Here is a 14,879-nt window from a genome sequence, read left to right on the forward strand (position 1 = left end):
TTCAGTGTCAGATAGACAAGATTTCTCTGAAACAAGTTTAGGAAACCATCTTACATCTGGATATGGACAGTACTGGATTCTATGGAGGCTTCTGCCTGAAAAAGGCCAAAACAAACAACAACAATAAAAAAAAAAAAAAAAGAAAAAAAATGGAAAACTAGATCAAAATTTTGTCTACGTTGGTTCATGCTGGAATTTAGACTCAGTAAAGCACAGCTTTGACCTACCAGTATTATTATTACATCGGCCATTCGGGACATGTCATTTATGTTTGTTTGTTTTTTTAGGCAGACAGTAATGGCTTTTTTTTTTTTTTTTGCAGATTTTGATTGGCCAGAGGGTGTACATTTTTTTGGATAATTCTGATGTAGCATCCCCGATGGCACATACATCAAACTCAAGGCCCGCGGGCCAAATCCGGCCTGTAACGTCATTGTGTGTGGCCCGCGAGATGTGTGTTTCCTAATCTGATAAATTTATGAGATTTACCTGATATAATGTTCTAATTTATGTTATGACAGAACAGCAATGTGTCTACACAGGGCCATTTTTGTGACCATTTCTGAGCGTGTGCGAGCTGAAGTTCCACGTTTACGCATTGTGCAAGTGAACGCTGATCATCAGGCTGCTCTGGTTCCTTCTGTCAGCACAGGTAGCTTCTGCTCCAGTTATTGTGGTTGGAAATAGTCGTATTTCTTCCACATTGACTCAGTCTCTCTCTGCCTGACGGGTAAAACAGTCAGTCTCACTGTTACTGTGTTCCGATGATAAAACGACACATAGCTGACCGTGTTTTTCTTTTTTTGAAGCGAAAAAGCAAAGTGACCGAGGGAGAGATCCGACACACCTGATGATAAAAGTGTTCAGGTGCAGGCAGACGGATCTCGACTGAGTGAGTTAAAAAGAAAAAGTAGCCCCACATTCAATCTGGAAGGCTCACATTTAAACAGCGATCACAGTTGTCACTATATAAACTGATGGCCAGTGGTCTGGACGTTTAGAATGCACTCAGCTTGTAGAAAAGTCTGTTCATTAAAAAACAAACAAAGAAAACCACTCTGCTAAAAACACTGCAAATAGAAAACTTCTCAACTTGGGCAAATTAGTGTAGAGCGTGCTTCACTGTTTTCTAACAAATCATTAGCTGGTGCGACCAATGAAGAAAGTTGGTAACACCAGTTGGTACCATTGGAGAAGTTAGTCTGGAGCCCTGCTACATGTGTTTTACTTCTAGGTAAAGGCATGAACAACAGTTGTACATATAATAAATACCAATCAAATGCAGAGACAATTATTAATCAGTATGTTAAGGAGTCAGTCTTACAAATACAACTGGCCCTTTGAGGGCAAACATAATGCTCATGTGGCCCAGGATGAAAATGAGTTTGACACCCCTGATCTATAGTGTTTTAAATTATTTCAGTTCTCACCAGTTATTCACTGGCTAATTTACGTCTGGCAAGGCTACAGGTTATCCCAGTTGCTGTACTAAATAATATACTGCTCTAAAATTTGTAAGAAAAAACAAACAAGCAAAAAAAAAAAAACAACCCAATACTTTTTTCTCAATCAAAGCAAATCATCACGGTGTAAGTTGGATAATGCGCTCTAACGTATTAGATACTATAAATACATTTGTTTAAAACAAGAAACCTTCATTGTTGTAATCACATGCAAACATAGCTCATTCAGTTTCCATATTCTGCTGCGAGATAAAGATGTGGATTCCTAAAAAGAGGACATGGTAGCTGCTTCATTTGTCAGTACCAAGACAACATACAGCTACACAACCAATCACTGCATCTTGATCACAGTTGGTCCTTCGCTAAACTGCATCTCTCCAACTGCAAAAATCCACAAAGAAGAACTTTGGAAGGATCACAATGTTACTTTGCTCACCCTTATCACCTTCAGTTAGCAAAAGCATTTAGACTTCATAAACTTTGCAAGCGATTATAGACAAGCAGCACAAGTTACCTTCACTGTGGAGCCTGTTGGTGTTGTGAGGCAAACACAGTTTAAGCTGCAACAAGTCCAAACAGTTCCTTCACATTTCTGGGTAAAACATTATGTGAGAGCTGATTGCCGTTCAAAGATAATGCAGCTAAGTTTAGTTTAAAAGATCATTGTGGGCATTTTAAATGATACGCTGTTGTCAAGTCTTAAAAATGCAACAAATGAATTTGGCTTTTTTTGGCTTTATTATAAAAAGCTTAATAACCATTTAACACTATTTATGAACCCAAACCTACTCCCTTATGTGTTACAAAAAAATAAATCACTTGGTGTGTAGTGATAACAGGGATATATGTCATTATAACATCTTGGTAAAACAGGCTCAGATGAGAGACCGAGAAAGCCGGTCCAAATGCACAGGTCAGACTGTGAGACACTATTTAACAACTTATCATCCACAAATACAGCAAGGTCATTATGTGTTATTGTACAGTAACGATGAACACGACTATTATCGGTGACAGGTTGTCCTGGAAAAACGTCAAATAACAATCTGTCTACGATTCTGTCCAAGAAAAGTTTTGCAGCTTATCAAAATTAATGTTTATTTAGACAAAACTGCGATGATAAGCTCTTTAGCCAACCACTAATTTAATGATGAATTCATCAGCTGTAGAGTTTTCTTTATTAAACACCAGTAAAACAGCATCTGTCATACAATGCAGAATTCCACATATCTGTAGCATTTAACCATCAGTTTATCGTTGCTATAGCATTTTGAGGTTCCCCCAATCTGTCGTAATGATTACACCAGTCTTCAGTGCTACCAAACAGCTGAAGTGCACAAACTGCAGGAGCCATTCTGCTGTGTCAACATGTGTTTACTTCATGTATGCAGTTCGTATCGTGTATCAGTCTCAATAAAGACCTTGAAAACTTTGGCATCAGATCGTAAATAAGGCTCTGCAAAAAAAACATTCATGTGCTGTTAATAAACAGTTTTAGGTATCGTTTATTTAGAAGAGACAGGATTTGATTCGATTTGATTCAATGGTGATCAAACAAGCAACTATTAGCAGATTCTGATTTAAACGTTGCTAAATCCTGATTGACGTTTGGAAATATGCGACCTCACCTTTTGCCAAACAAGCCTATCACATGACAGCCAGGACAGCCAGGACAGCCCATCACATGTGCAAAGAAAAGGTGATTGGAAAAATGCGTTTCCAGGGCCTTGAAATGCAGCAAGGTGCAGTTTATCCTTTGCCAAAACGACAAGCCGACCTTCACACCCACCTCACACTATGATTAGCATGTGGTGGGTGTGAATGTTGGTATGAATGTCTTCTTGGAGAGAGTGTCTGAAAATGTGAACTTTTATCCCCACATTTCACTGATATTGCATCTCACTGCTTTCTATGAGGGCTGGTTTTTCATCCACCCATCATCTGAAAGTGGTCATTCAAGCCAATTTGACACTTTTGATTTCCGATGCAGCTGGAGAGCACATTGCACAAGCTACTCCCATTCTCCTTTAATTTGGCCCTTTTTACGGTACAACCGGTGTTTTCTTTGCCTTCTTCTTCAGAATGTCATCCAACAAGCACAAACATAATGTTTATAGGAAACTGAATAAACTCCAATTTTAATCATTTCAGTTTAATTTATAGGACATTTATGCATCAAGACAGTGAGCAACAAGAAAATAGTGTCCAGCATAGCATCTGGTTTGAATGTAACGGAAACTACTGTATATCCTTAGTAATAGACTGTATGTCCCTGAATGTTTGTGGGTAGAGATAGTAGACATTCAATAGCATTTTAAATGGGGTCCCAACACTGAACCTAGAGTGAGCTAGACCCTGGGACAAAAATATGATTACTGGCCTTTTCTGGAGATTGTGACCATGTCCCACTCTTTATTGATGGATGGACTTTGTTCAGTTGTCTTTGAGTTCGCTAAACTGTCAGCATATCACCAACATATGAAACTTTAATCATTTTGTTAACAGTTGTTTCTAACGGTACTTTAAAAAATACCTCACCAGAACATCAGACCAGATCGCACAGTGCTAAATAATGTGGACCACGAGAAGAATTCCAGTGGGACTCATTTACCAGAGACACACAGGACAAACCATTCCACACCTTCAGATCTCTGCTGGTTCAGCCTAATGAAAGAACTTAACTGTATACATACCAAACAACAGATCAATGTCACTACATCAGTTACACCCCAAGAACCTGGGACACGAGTAAATCAGCAGCAAGTTGACAAGATCGCTGTCTGTGAACACAAGACAAAAATTGGTCATATGACTGTCTGTGAAGACATCACATACAGATGTTTTCAGCTTATTAAATGCTCATTATCAGCACATATCCTTCCCTTACATTTTAGCCAGTAAAGGATCTCTTCCATCCTCTAGTAGGTGCGTTATCATTCAGTCTGATCACTGATAAACAGAAAGTAGCCCTAATAACATTGGTGACCTCTGGTGGTCTTCTGAATGGGTAAAATCTGATGGAGAATTTAGATGCAAGGACAAAAATGGAGCTTTGGAAATGTAGCAACAGTGGATATTTTAACCCCAACCCTGATTCTTTCTAAATCTGCTAAAGTTGTTTTGGTGCTTAGACTGAACCAAACACAGTTAGCGAAGACAAAACAAGACTTAATAAATCAAAGTGTAGCTTAAAACTCAAGTCTCCTGGATGAAAGTCTGACTTACGCCTCCTTAATTTCCTTTAGCTTGTGGGTGTGGACGTTTGTCCCTATTTGTTCGTGGAAAATCTGACACTACACCTCCATCAAATTAGTTGATGACAAAGCACAACTGAATGGGATGATAACAGCTACTGAGCTGCAGAAAGGCAGAGCAGTCCCTACCTGCTCCTGTGTTTGGGAATGAGGTGTCCTGGTAATGCTGCTGAATGGTTTGATGACATCCAGATCAGATGTTGAATGCATCAGCCGTTCACCAATAGTCAGAAAACAGCTGAAGAGATGAAGGATCTGGTCCTAGAGACCATCACTGAACCAACCTGTTGTCCTGGAAATTACATTCATTTGGACATTTTCAAACCTCATGATTTCTGTCCAGTGCCCAAAATATAGTTTCTTTCTTTTCCTCATGATAACCATCCCATAGTTTCCATGCACAGAGTATAGCTAGCAAGAACAGCAGGTTTTGCAGAATTGCCCCCATGTTACTAATAACTACTAAAGTATCTAACTAAACTTTCTAAACTTTCTCCTTCACAACTGAACAAATTCAAGCAAATTAAGTCTGTAAGGTGTAGCTGAACACTCTGGAATAAGCTGTTTAAAAAAGCCTGATATTCTCAAATCAAAGGTTTCTTGTTCTGGTTTAACGTGGACAGGCTGTGTCTTTGTTGTATTGTTCCTTCTGTTTGTGAAGTCTACATTTATTTCTGATGTCTTTAGCCAGCTGTTGTCAATCAGAGCCAGACTTTGTATATCTGTACTGAGGAGAAGTAAGCACAAGACTAAATGTTAGTATCAGTCTCTTCTTGTTGGTGTCTGGTGGTTACGCAAGTCTTTCAGTGTCAATGGCGTTACTGATAATTGTTACCATTTGCCTTCACACCATTCATTTCTTACTCGTATCTTTAGAGGGAGGATGTTTCAAAGGTGGGAATGGCAGTCAGGATCATCTCAGGCCCTGTTCACACCTGGCATCAACAAGTGGACAGTTTGAAGTACAGGCCTGAATGCACTCAAGAAATGTTTTGGATGCACTGAGATCAGATCAGCAAATTCAAAGTTGGTCTGAACCGCATATGGCCAGATTCTTTAGAAGTGTGTCTTTGGCCAACTGATGTTTTCTGCACCAACGCCATTCTAATAAAGTGGAGGCAACAACAAAAGTACAAGTTGCAAGTGCACCATGTCAAACATCTTTACTGTTTGCTAGCCTGGAACGTGCTAATGAATAGACTCAGTCTGGGTTGTTTTTACGCCTTCTGTGGTTAAAAACAACAAAGCATTTGGTTTTTGCAAACAGAAATGATGTCTGATGCCTCTGCATATGGAAATGAGATCCAATCAGAACAGGTCACTTAAGATGCATTCTAATACCAGATGTGGACTGATGTGCTTGGAGCTTTCCTCATGTTATCGGATCATATAAGACACATAGTTATGCCAGGTGTGAACAGAGCCTCAGTCATGACTAACCCTAACCCTCTTCAAGTCACGCTGGCAATGCATGCATCATTTCCCTTTAATAACAGTGTGTAAGATAATGTTCCCAGCAGAGGCTGAAGAGAAAACTGATGCTGTCTTTTTATGAATGGCTTCCCTCTCATCTGAGAGCCCACTAAAACATAGGACCAGAGAATGCCAATAAAAGCCAGATGGAAAGACAAGATTGATATGTAAAGGTTCAGGATTTTTTTTTTTTTCTTCACTAAAACAATCATTTATTAAGTTTAATTAAGAACAGAAAGAAATCCTGCACATAACTGGTCACGTTGGATTCTGGGTATTGCTGATATCGTGTGAATTTTATTTTCAGTTCATGTTTTGTTCGTCACAGAATTTGTACAATAATGGTTGTTAAAATAACATCTTAGGGGATATGCAATGAGAATCCATAGGTACAGAACACTAGAATCACATGTAAATAGGAACGTTGATGTTTTGTGAAATACTTGAAATCCCTTTAATTAGTTGTTCTTGAATGTGCTACACCCCTTAGCCTTGTCTTGTAGAGGCAACCTCATACTCCTCATGACAGGATCAGGATAGTTTATAAAATGCATGTACAATGTAATGAAGCACAGTGTAGCCAAGGACCTGAGAGTATTTCTAAGTGCCTGAATACTTCTCTCAGCATTTTATTTTTTTTTTATTTTCCTTCTTCTTTTTCCACCTCTGCTCTTTTTTCTGAACACTTCTACTTTAGGATTCTCACTGTTTAGTGGATTTGTTGTTCGTTGTGTGTGATAGACTAACTCACACAGTGTTAGCACTGACTATCATGGTTGTGTTGTAATGGCATGACATACAGAAAATGAAATAAAGGAGGTGATTATGGTATTATTTCTTTCTCTGCTGTTTTAAAACAAACACACAGTCATGGGTAGTAAATGAGTACGACATTAAAGTAACTGCAGGAGTGCATACCCTCTCTATATATATATTTATTTTCCCCAAAATGTTTGCAGAAAGTTGTCAGCTTTGGAAAAATCATGCAGCACATATAGAAAATGAAGCATTTTTCAGGATAGAATGATGATGAAATGCTATTATTAAACTCTCTGGTATGCTGTGTATGCAGGGACCAAGATGAGTTTAAGCACTTCCAGGTCTGAGGAAACCAGTGGATCTGGGTTGGAGGTGAGTTGCTGGTCCAAGTAAAGGGATTTTGTTCGCAAGTGAGGGGAAAATGGACAAACAGACAGATGTGGTTCAGGCATCTTTAGGGATTCTCCATGTCCAACTGGGAGGAGACCCAGGGGTAGACCTTACTCATCTGGCCTGGGAAAGCTTTGGGATCCTCCAGAAGGAGCTAGAAATCATTAGACATGTGAAAGTCCCTGCTTAACCTGCTGCCACTGTGACCCGAATCTGGCTAAGTGGAAGAAAATAGATGAATGGAATGGATAGCGTCTAGCTGGTATACTTACAGTGAAAAAGCCACGTTTCTGTCCAGTTGTTTAATTTTTTTAGACATCTGTGCAATGAGTCACTTGTCATGTGTTGCAAAAAACAAACAAAAAAGAAGACATTTAAAGGTTATATCTATTAATGTTGTCATTCCTCCCACAAGGTTTGCATTACGAGTCAGTAGTAAGCAGACACCTGTACATAGTTTGATTTCATCACTTTATAACAACAAAGTGAAAAGACAGTAAGGCAGTCTTCTTCTATCTACTACGACTTTTCACCACGTCCAACGTATGTAAAGGCACAGCTCGTTGGCAGAAGCCAAGCAGCACCATCACCAACACTGCAGCCCAGACGGCCACAGCACAGCCATACATCTGAAACATAAACATGGCCTGCATTAAGAAAGGATGCAATTATAAATTAACCTTCCACTCAATTGATTCACGACAAAAATACGGTTCATTACAATGAAGAGTTAGCAGACCTAAGAGGCAAAGACCCTCTGAACATCCATTAATCTCTCACACACTGTTAATGTCAGTTTGCAGGCGAGATCACTAATCAGCTGCTCAGCTGCAGCTCATTAGCATAGCTGCAAATGTCACTTGGGTCTTGTTCATAGACTGTATAAGATGTAGCCTACGGCTCTGAATAGCTAAACCAATGCAGAAGTGCCGTAAACCTGCATGCTTTCTGATAGCCAGTAGTGTGAGGGGATTCCTGTGGTTGCAAAAAAGAAGTTCAGTTTTTTATCCGTTACCTTAGTAAACATTTTCCTCATATGTTTATGTCCCCACTTCTAGTTTCAAGATTTTTTGAATACAACATAATGTTTTTTTTTGTTTTTCTTTTATTGTTGGCCTATTTAGAGTAAAAAAGACATTAAAGTAGGGTGTTTTCATGGTGGGGATACGCTGTTACTGATAGATCGCTGCTATATTACCCTGTATAGGTCCACTCCTCGCTTATAATGTCTGGTTTCAAACAACGAAGATGGAGACAGATAAATGACCAGACTGGAGGTTTCAAAACAGTAATCCACAAACTAACAGGTAACAACACACTCTCTCTGTCCATCCTTTAGTTTAGTTTCAGTCTACAGTCCAGTAAGAAGCTGCTTTAATCCTCATTAACATCACTAACAACACGCTGCCATGATATGTAGCTTCAGCACAGTTTCCTTTACTGTGTCTCATTCCACACAATGCAACACCAGGACTGCTTGAAAGCTGCTGTCAATCACAGACAGGGATTTTCTTCTTCATTTGTTGTCAGTCAGATACAGTGAGCTGCATGCTCCTGCAGTTGCATAAACACAGCGTAATATAAAATAAGTTGACACTGTTTTTGCATGCACAGGATCACAGAAGATGATTCTGGTCGGACCTTAAATGCTGAGGCCACAAGGCTAACAGTTGACGTAACCATCAGTCAATTGTACAAATATCTAGAATTTGTGAAGTTGTACAAAAATAAAAGACGTGCAATTGAAGAAGCAGTCACTGAGGTGCATAATCTGAAGTCTCACATCAAACAGGTACACCAGGTTAGTGGCAGGGATGTAAACAAGAACAAGATGGCAAATGAAAACTCTCTGGGAATGCAGTGTGGATGCAGTTCATCCCAAGGCAAAGACTTCAGTGTGTGTGTGCAGAAACATTCCTAAACATTTGTGTGACCATAGCGGTAGCATTCAGCCTCTTTTCTTGTCACTCTCAGATTTATTTCTGTCTGCCCGGAACCATCTGAAGGCGATCAATGGTAGTGATGGCATCCAGAGTATTTTTCTGTAACCACATCTCTGTGAACGCTCTCAGAAAGGTTCCTTCAGTCACTTGGACTTTTAGCTACTCCATCCCATTGCCCAGGATTCTCAGATTACCCATGATAACAGAAGAGGGATATGTCTCATTCCTCCTCTTCTCCATCAGTCTGCGTGGTCTGGACTCTTTCTCCTTGTCTCTTCATTGCTGTCGGCATCCTCTGCATGTCCTGCTTTGATATCCGTGGGGACGTCTGCTGTAGCTTCACAGCATGTCCCTGAGGGAAACAACGCAAGCATGGAGTTACTGGGCAACAAAAAAATAGTGTTGAATGAAACTGGTAATTCCAACAAAAGAGCAGAGGCTCATTTGTTTTTTGTCATTTGCTGGGAGTGACAAAATCTTCAAGTTAAAATATCATAAGTCAGAATGAACAAGAATCTGAGTTAACACCTGTAATTAGTGGGATAGCTGTCAGCTGAACTATAATGTCTTGTTTCTACAAGCAGTAACTTTAAATGGACACCCTATAACTTTGGTCACCCACAACATCTACAAAGGTCCGTGGATTTTAATATACAGCTTTATTAAAAATCTTTGAAGTAGTTTACTAAAAACCAGATGTGCATTGATTCAAATAAATATTTTTTTTTTTAAAAACATGTTTTGTTGCAAACCCCTGAACAAATTCCACAAAATGTCTATTAGAACAGTTTATCAGCTCAGTGTAATGGCATTTGAATAAAACGCTAATCTTTATTTAGAGACAAATATTTTTTGGGAGGAAAAAGACCAAAATAATAATAAACCATTCACATACTGTTTTTGTCATTTGACAGAAATCTCTAAATGCAAAATATCCCGTCATGAATAAAGCATGAGCTGATAGATACAGAGCTAATCAGTGCTGCATTTCAATGAAGACAATGGTGTCTGAAGTGAAGACAAGAGGGCCATTATCAGAGACTTTTGTAAAGACACCAGCTGTGTGATTTGCAATTTTATTTTACTGCCTTTCCACTGACATCACAGCTTCACCAAATTCATCTGTGTTTAAATTCTACATCCCTATGATAATTCATTTTTAAATTATAAACTACATTTTCTTCAGTTCATCTGGGTCATTACATGTATTTTGCTCTTTTAAATGAGACTTTTTTTCAAATACTTGTCTTCAAATGCTGAATAATTTATAACAGATTACCATGAACTGAATTGCATCCTTAAAGACATTTGTGCTTATGGACATTAATACCTAACAAAGTTAAAGATGATTCATGTTCTTCTTTTACAGTTCCTTTTTGCACCATGGCTATGGTCAGCAGATGCCTGTCGTGGACGTATTTCCCAGATCTGAAAAGTGAAGCCAACGCCGAAGTGAGCAGCCAGCAGGGAGCGACTTTTGTGGTTGATTATACCAACATTGATTGAACATTGCCCCATTTCTCTGTTGATTCACTACCTCAGTAAATATTTTCCTAATTGGTTTATGGTCTCAACTGTCAGTTTCAAGGCTCCTTCAATCCAGCATAACAGCACGGAGCTACCTCGTGACTAACAGCTCGCTGCTGTATTGCTGTGTTTAGTGTCCTCAGGTTCTTTAGTCAGTTTCACCCTTTTGCTCATCAATCCAGTTCTGACTGGCTGCAGGCTGTTAATTAATTCCTGGTGGAGTAAAACAAGAAGTTTCAGTGAACCTACCTGTTCACGATTGTAAATTAATGCACCGGTTCAGCCTGTATCGGAAATGGGTAACCATAGCAACAGGGACACAGTCAAAGCCTCTGTCTACGATTTATTGCTGCACGTTAACAAAATAACATCTAATTAGTTTCAAAAACGGGCAACTTCATTTGGTTTGTTTTTTGTCTTTTTTTTGGAGCATATGACAACTTTGATGACAGGATGCAGCCGGAAAAAGAGAAATTGATACGGAAATAGAGAATCTGCATAACGAGTAAACACCTGGAGAATGAAATCGTCGAAGATAAAAGAGACGAGATCATCGCCAAAAAAGCAATTAAATGGGTAAACACAGTGAAAGACTTTACACAAAACAAATGGATTCTAATTTTGGAAACTACACTGCTGATGCTGTAAATGAGAACCTGTGGGAGTTTTGTGCTGCCGTCCAGTCTATCAGGTGAGGGAGCGAGCGCAGCCACAGGAGTCTGAGGCCCAGCGGTAACTATAATCTCATTGAATTCAATTACATGACTGACACCAGATTCATGGCCAGCAATGAGGTGTCTAAAGCTATACTTAAACTTTCCAGGAAAAGTGGTAAAGATGCCAGCCTCCACCGTCCCCATGTATTTGGAGAAGCCACTTGGCCTGGTCAGAAAAGTTCGGTTCGATATTTAACTTTATGGTTTGGTGTGGCAGAGAGGGGAAATTTCCAGCTTCCACAATGACAAGGACGAGCTCAGACATGTCAGCCTTGCACACAATCCACACACTAAGAATCATAGAGACCTAAATGACCAACACACAGAAAACCCAAGAAGCTTGACGTTTGCCAGGCCTCAGGATCCATTGTGTCTAGTTGCAAGTTCTAAGAAATATCCAATTTCCCAATGTCTGTCAGATGGCAAATCTTCTTACCTACATAGACACTGTAGATGAGATATGATCTATGCCTGTATTCACTTTCTGTTTTAAACTTGCATCAGAAACTATTTTTAAATGCTTTTAAAAAGTTTTTTCCACTATAGACATGACCAAACCCCTGGTTGCTGTTGCCTACACTGTCCCCATCACAACTGTTGCTTCCCACTTCACCAGGTTGACATAAGCAGCATAAGAATACAACCACAAAAAAAGATTACAATCTGTGGTATATGCAAAAATAACAAGAGATTTGCTTGTTAGGTCTCCTGGGTTTTTGCTTTGTCTGGTGCAAAATGACCTTCAATTCAATGGCACCAATTTATGGATCAAATTAATTTTTGGCATGTTTCTTTGCAATAAAAACACTATATGCTACTTGTAGTTTTAATTATTCAAAGCAAAACTGTTCAACAAGTTCATCACTACAACATGAAAAAGTGAAAAACATCCAGTCAGCCTCCTAAAAGACAAACTACAGGTTAAATGCTGCAATATATCAAGACAAGCCTTCAGATCTCTGCTAGATTTGGCATCAGCTGGCTGCAGACACCTCACCTTAAGTAATAAATGAAAAAAATGATCTGAATATCTCATTTAGTGTAGTCCCTCAGCTCCTAAACACCACAGGATGGTGACTGTAGCATACGAGCTGTTTAAAGCACACTGGCCCTCAGAATTTAATGAATCTTTGTATCACATAACAGATCATCTCACATCCCATCTGATATCCATCTCCTAGTTCAGGCAGCAGCCAACAGTACACCTGCTCTATCATTTGTTTGTGAGACTCTTCATATTGATTTAGGGACAGTGACATGCCTGGATAGGTGGCCAGCCTTGATGTTAAACATACTGTCATATTATATTTACTCTTCATCAACACTGTGCAATGTTATCATTGCTACCATAATATTAGTTTTCCAGCTTATAGCTGAACCATAGGGTTCTATAAGCTGAGAGAACAAAAAGAATCTCTCTCTACCAAGCTGTAGCTCAGGTTCATCCTATTTACATTTATTATTTACGTCATACTGTACTAGAACAACCATTTCAACAGGAGAGTTGATAGCTATGCTGTTTGTTATCTTTCAAAGTAGGCATCAGACCACAATACTGCATGAATCCATTTGCCATCATTTCTGTTGTATTTTCTACCACCACTGCGGCTGTGTGTTTTGTTACCAGCATGACGGTGTTTTTACAGATCTCCACCGTCCACTTCCAGGTTTCCACACAGTGAAAGCTGTTTTTCAAAATCTCTGTTTTGGAAAAAGAAAAATACAATTTGAATCCAGATTTAGGGCTGAAAGGTAAGATAAAGATGCACTTCTGTGTGTACCCAGCTGTGGACATGGTCTGGGACACTTGGTAAGTCATGAAGAAGCCCAGTTGACTAATCCTCTGATAGTCTCATTTAAAGATTATTTCCACTGCTCTTCAGCCAGAAATGTTATTTTGGTTTGCTTGAATAGTTCTGGGCCATAGATTTAGTGATAACTCCTCTGCTGCTTTCTTTCATGTGATGCAGCAAACCTTCGAGCCTCCAAGGTGACCAGAATCAACACAGATAGAGGATATGTGAAGTCAGAGATACCAGACTCTGTACATAACACTTCTGAGAATTCAACAACTTTCAAGGATCACTGTGGTAAAGAAACATCTTTTTTTTCTGTTTCAGAAGCCCCACTGGCAATGTTCTACACGCTCCAGTATGGAGGCCTGCTGCTGATTTAACAGTCTGACTGAAGTTCGTGTTAAGTGTTGGGTAACCGCTCTGCGCTGAAGGTTTTAATAAAGACATTTTAGCCTTTACTAAGGATCACAACCAGCAAAACTATGAGCTCTGAGAAACAGCGTAGATACATTATTATAGATGTTATCTCATCTTTTCTGCATTCAGCATCACATGTTGCCTGTAAGACAACAATGTTTTATTGATATGTTTAAGCTCTGGTTCTACAATAAGCTGCCTTTTAATGTAATTGATCCTCTGGAAGCAGACATCAGACATACTATTTTTTATATCTCTTTGTCTTATAGCTGGAATTAAATTTAAAACATAGTTTCCTGTTGCCTGTCATAAAGATTGAGTATGAAATAAAATGAAAAGGATATTGCTTTAAAATTTGCACCATCAGAGAATTATTGAAAAGCTGAATCATGTGTTTCCTGTTTGTCCCTTGTGTTGCTGCTGCTCTCCTTTCTTTTGTGTCTTCTCTGCACCCAGAGGCCTGAAGTTTTTCATTATCTGGCTTCATTAAACCTAACAACTGCAGTCTCACTAAGCTGGTTATCAACTCGTGCAGTCAACACAGGGTTTCTGACTAACTTCATGCTCACATAAAGGCTCCAGTGTTGGCACCAGTAGACCAACCACAGACGTCTAGAGCTGCATATCTCTTACAGGAAGAACAAACTAGAATTCTAAAGCAATATGAGGAAATGAAAAAATAGGCAAGGGGCAGCACAGACTGTGTGAATGCTTAAGTTAAAAGGCTTATCCGTATTACTGCCCCATCATTAAGGATCTGACTATAATTATAATTGCATAACACATTAAGGAGCACAAGTAGCTTTTACCACAAAGTTTAACATGATATGTTTGATTATCTTGCTTCCCTAAACCTAACAACCACCGTCTTGATAAGCAGCCACACGAAGCTGGTTATAAACTGTATAATCCAACCAGGGTTTCTGAATCTAGCTCTGAGCGCGTTCACACAGAAAGGGTCCTTGTTGGCACCTAGTGACCGATCACAAACACAAACATGTCCAGTTATGCTGCTGCAGACTGTGTGAAGGTAAGTTAATAGGCTTATTAATATCATTGCCTCATATGAGGCATAGTTTCAGTAAAAATGTTAATAATGTACAAGTTTAAGATTCCAGTTTGTTATTCAACAACTAGTCAA

Source organism: Stegastes partitus, unplaced genomic scaffold (assembly GCF_000690725.1).
Source record: "Stegastes partitus isolate 25-593 unplaced genomic scaffold, Stegastes_partitus-1.0.2 Scaffold525, whole genome shotgun sequence".
Lineage (NCBI taxonomy): Eukaryota > Metazoa > Chordata > Actinopteri > Pomacentridae > Stegastes > Stegastes partitus.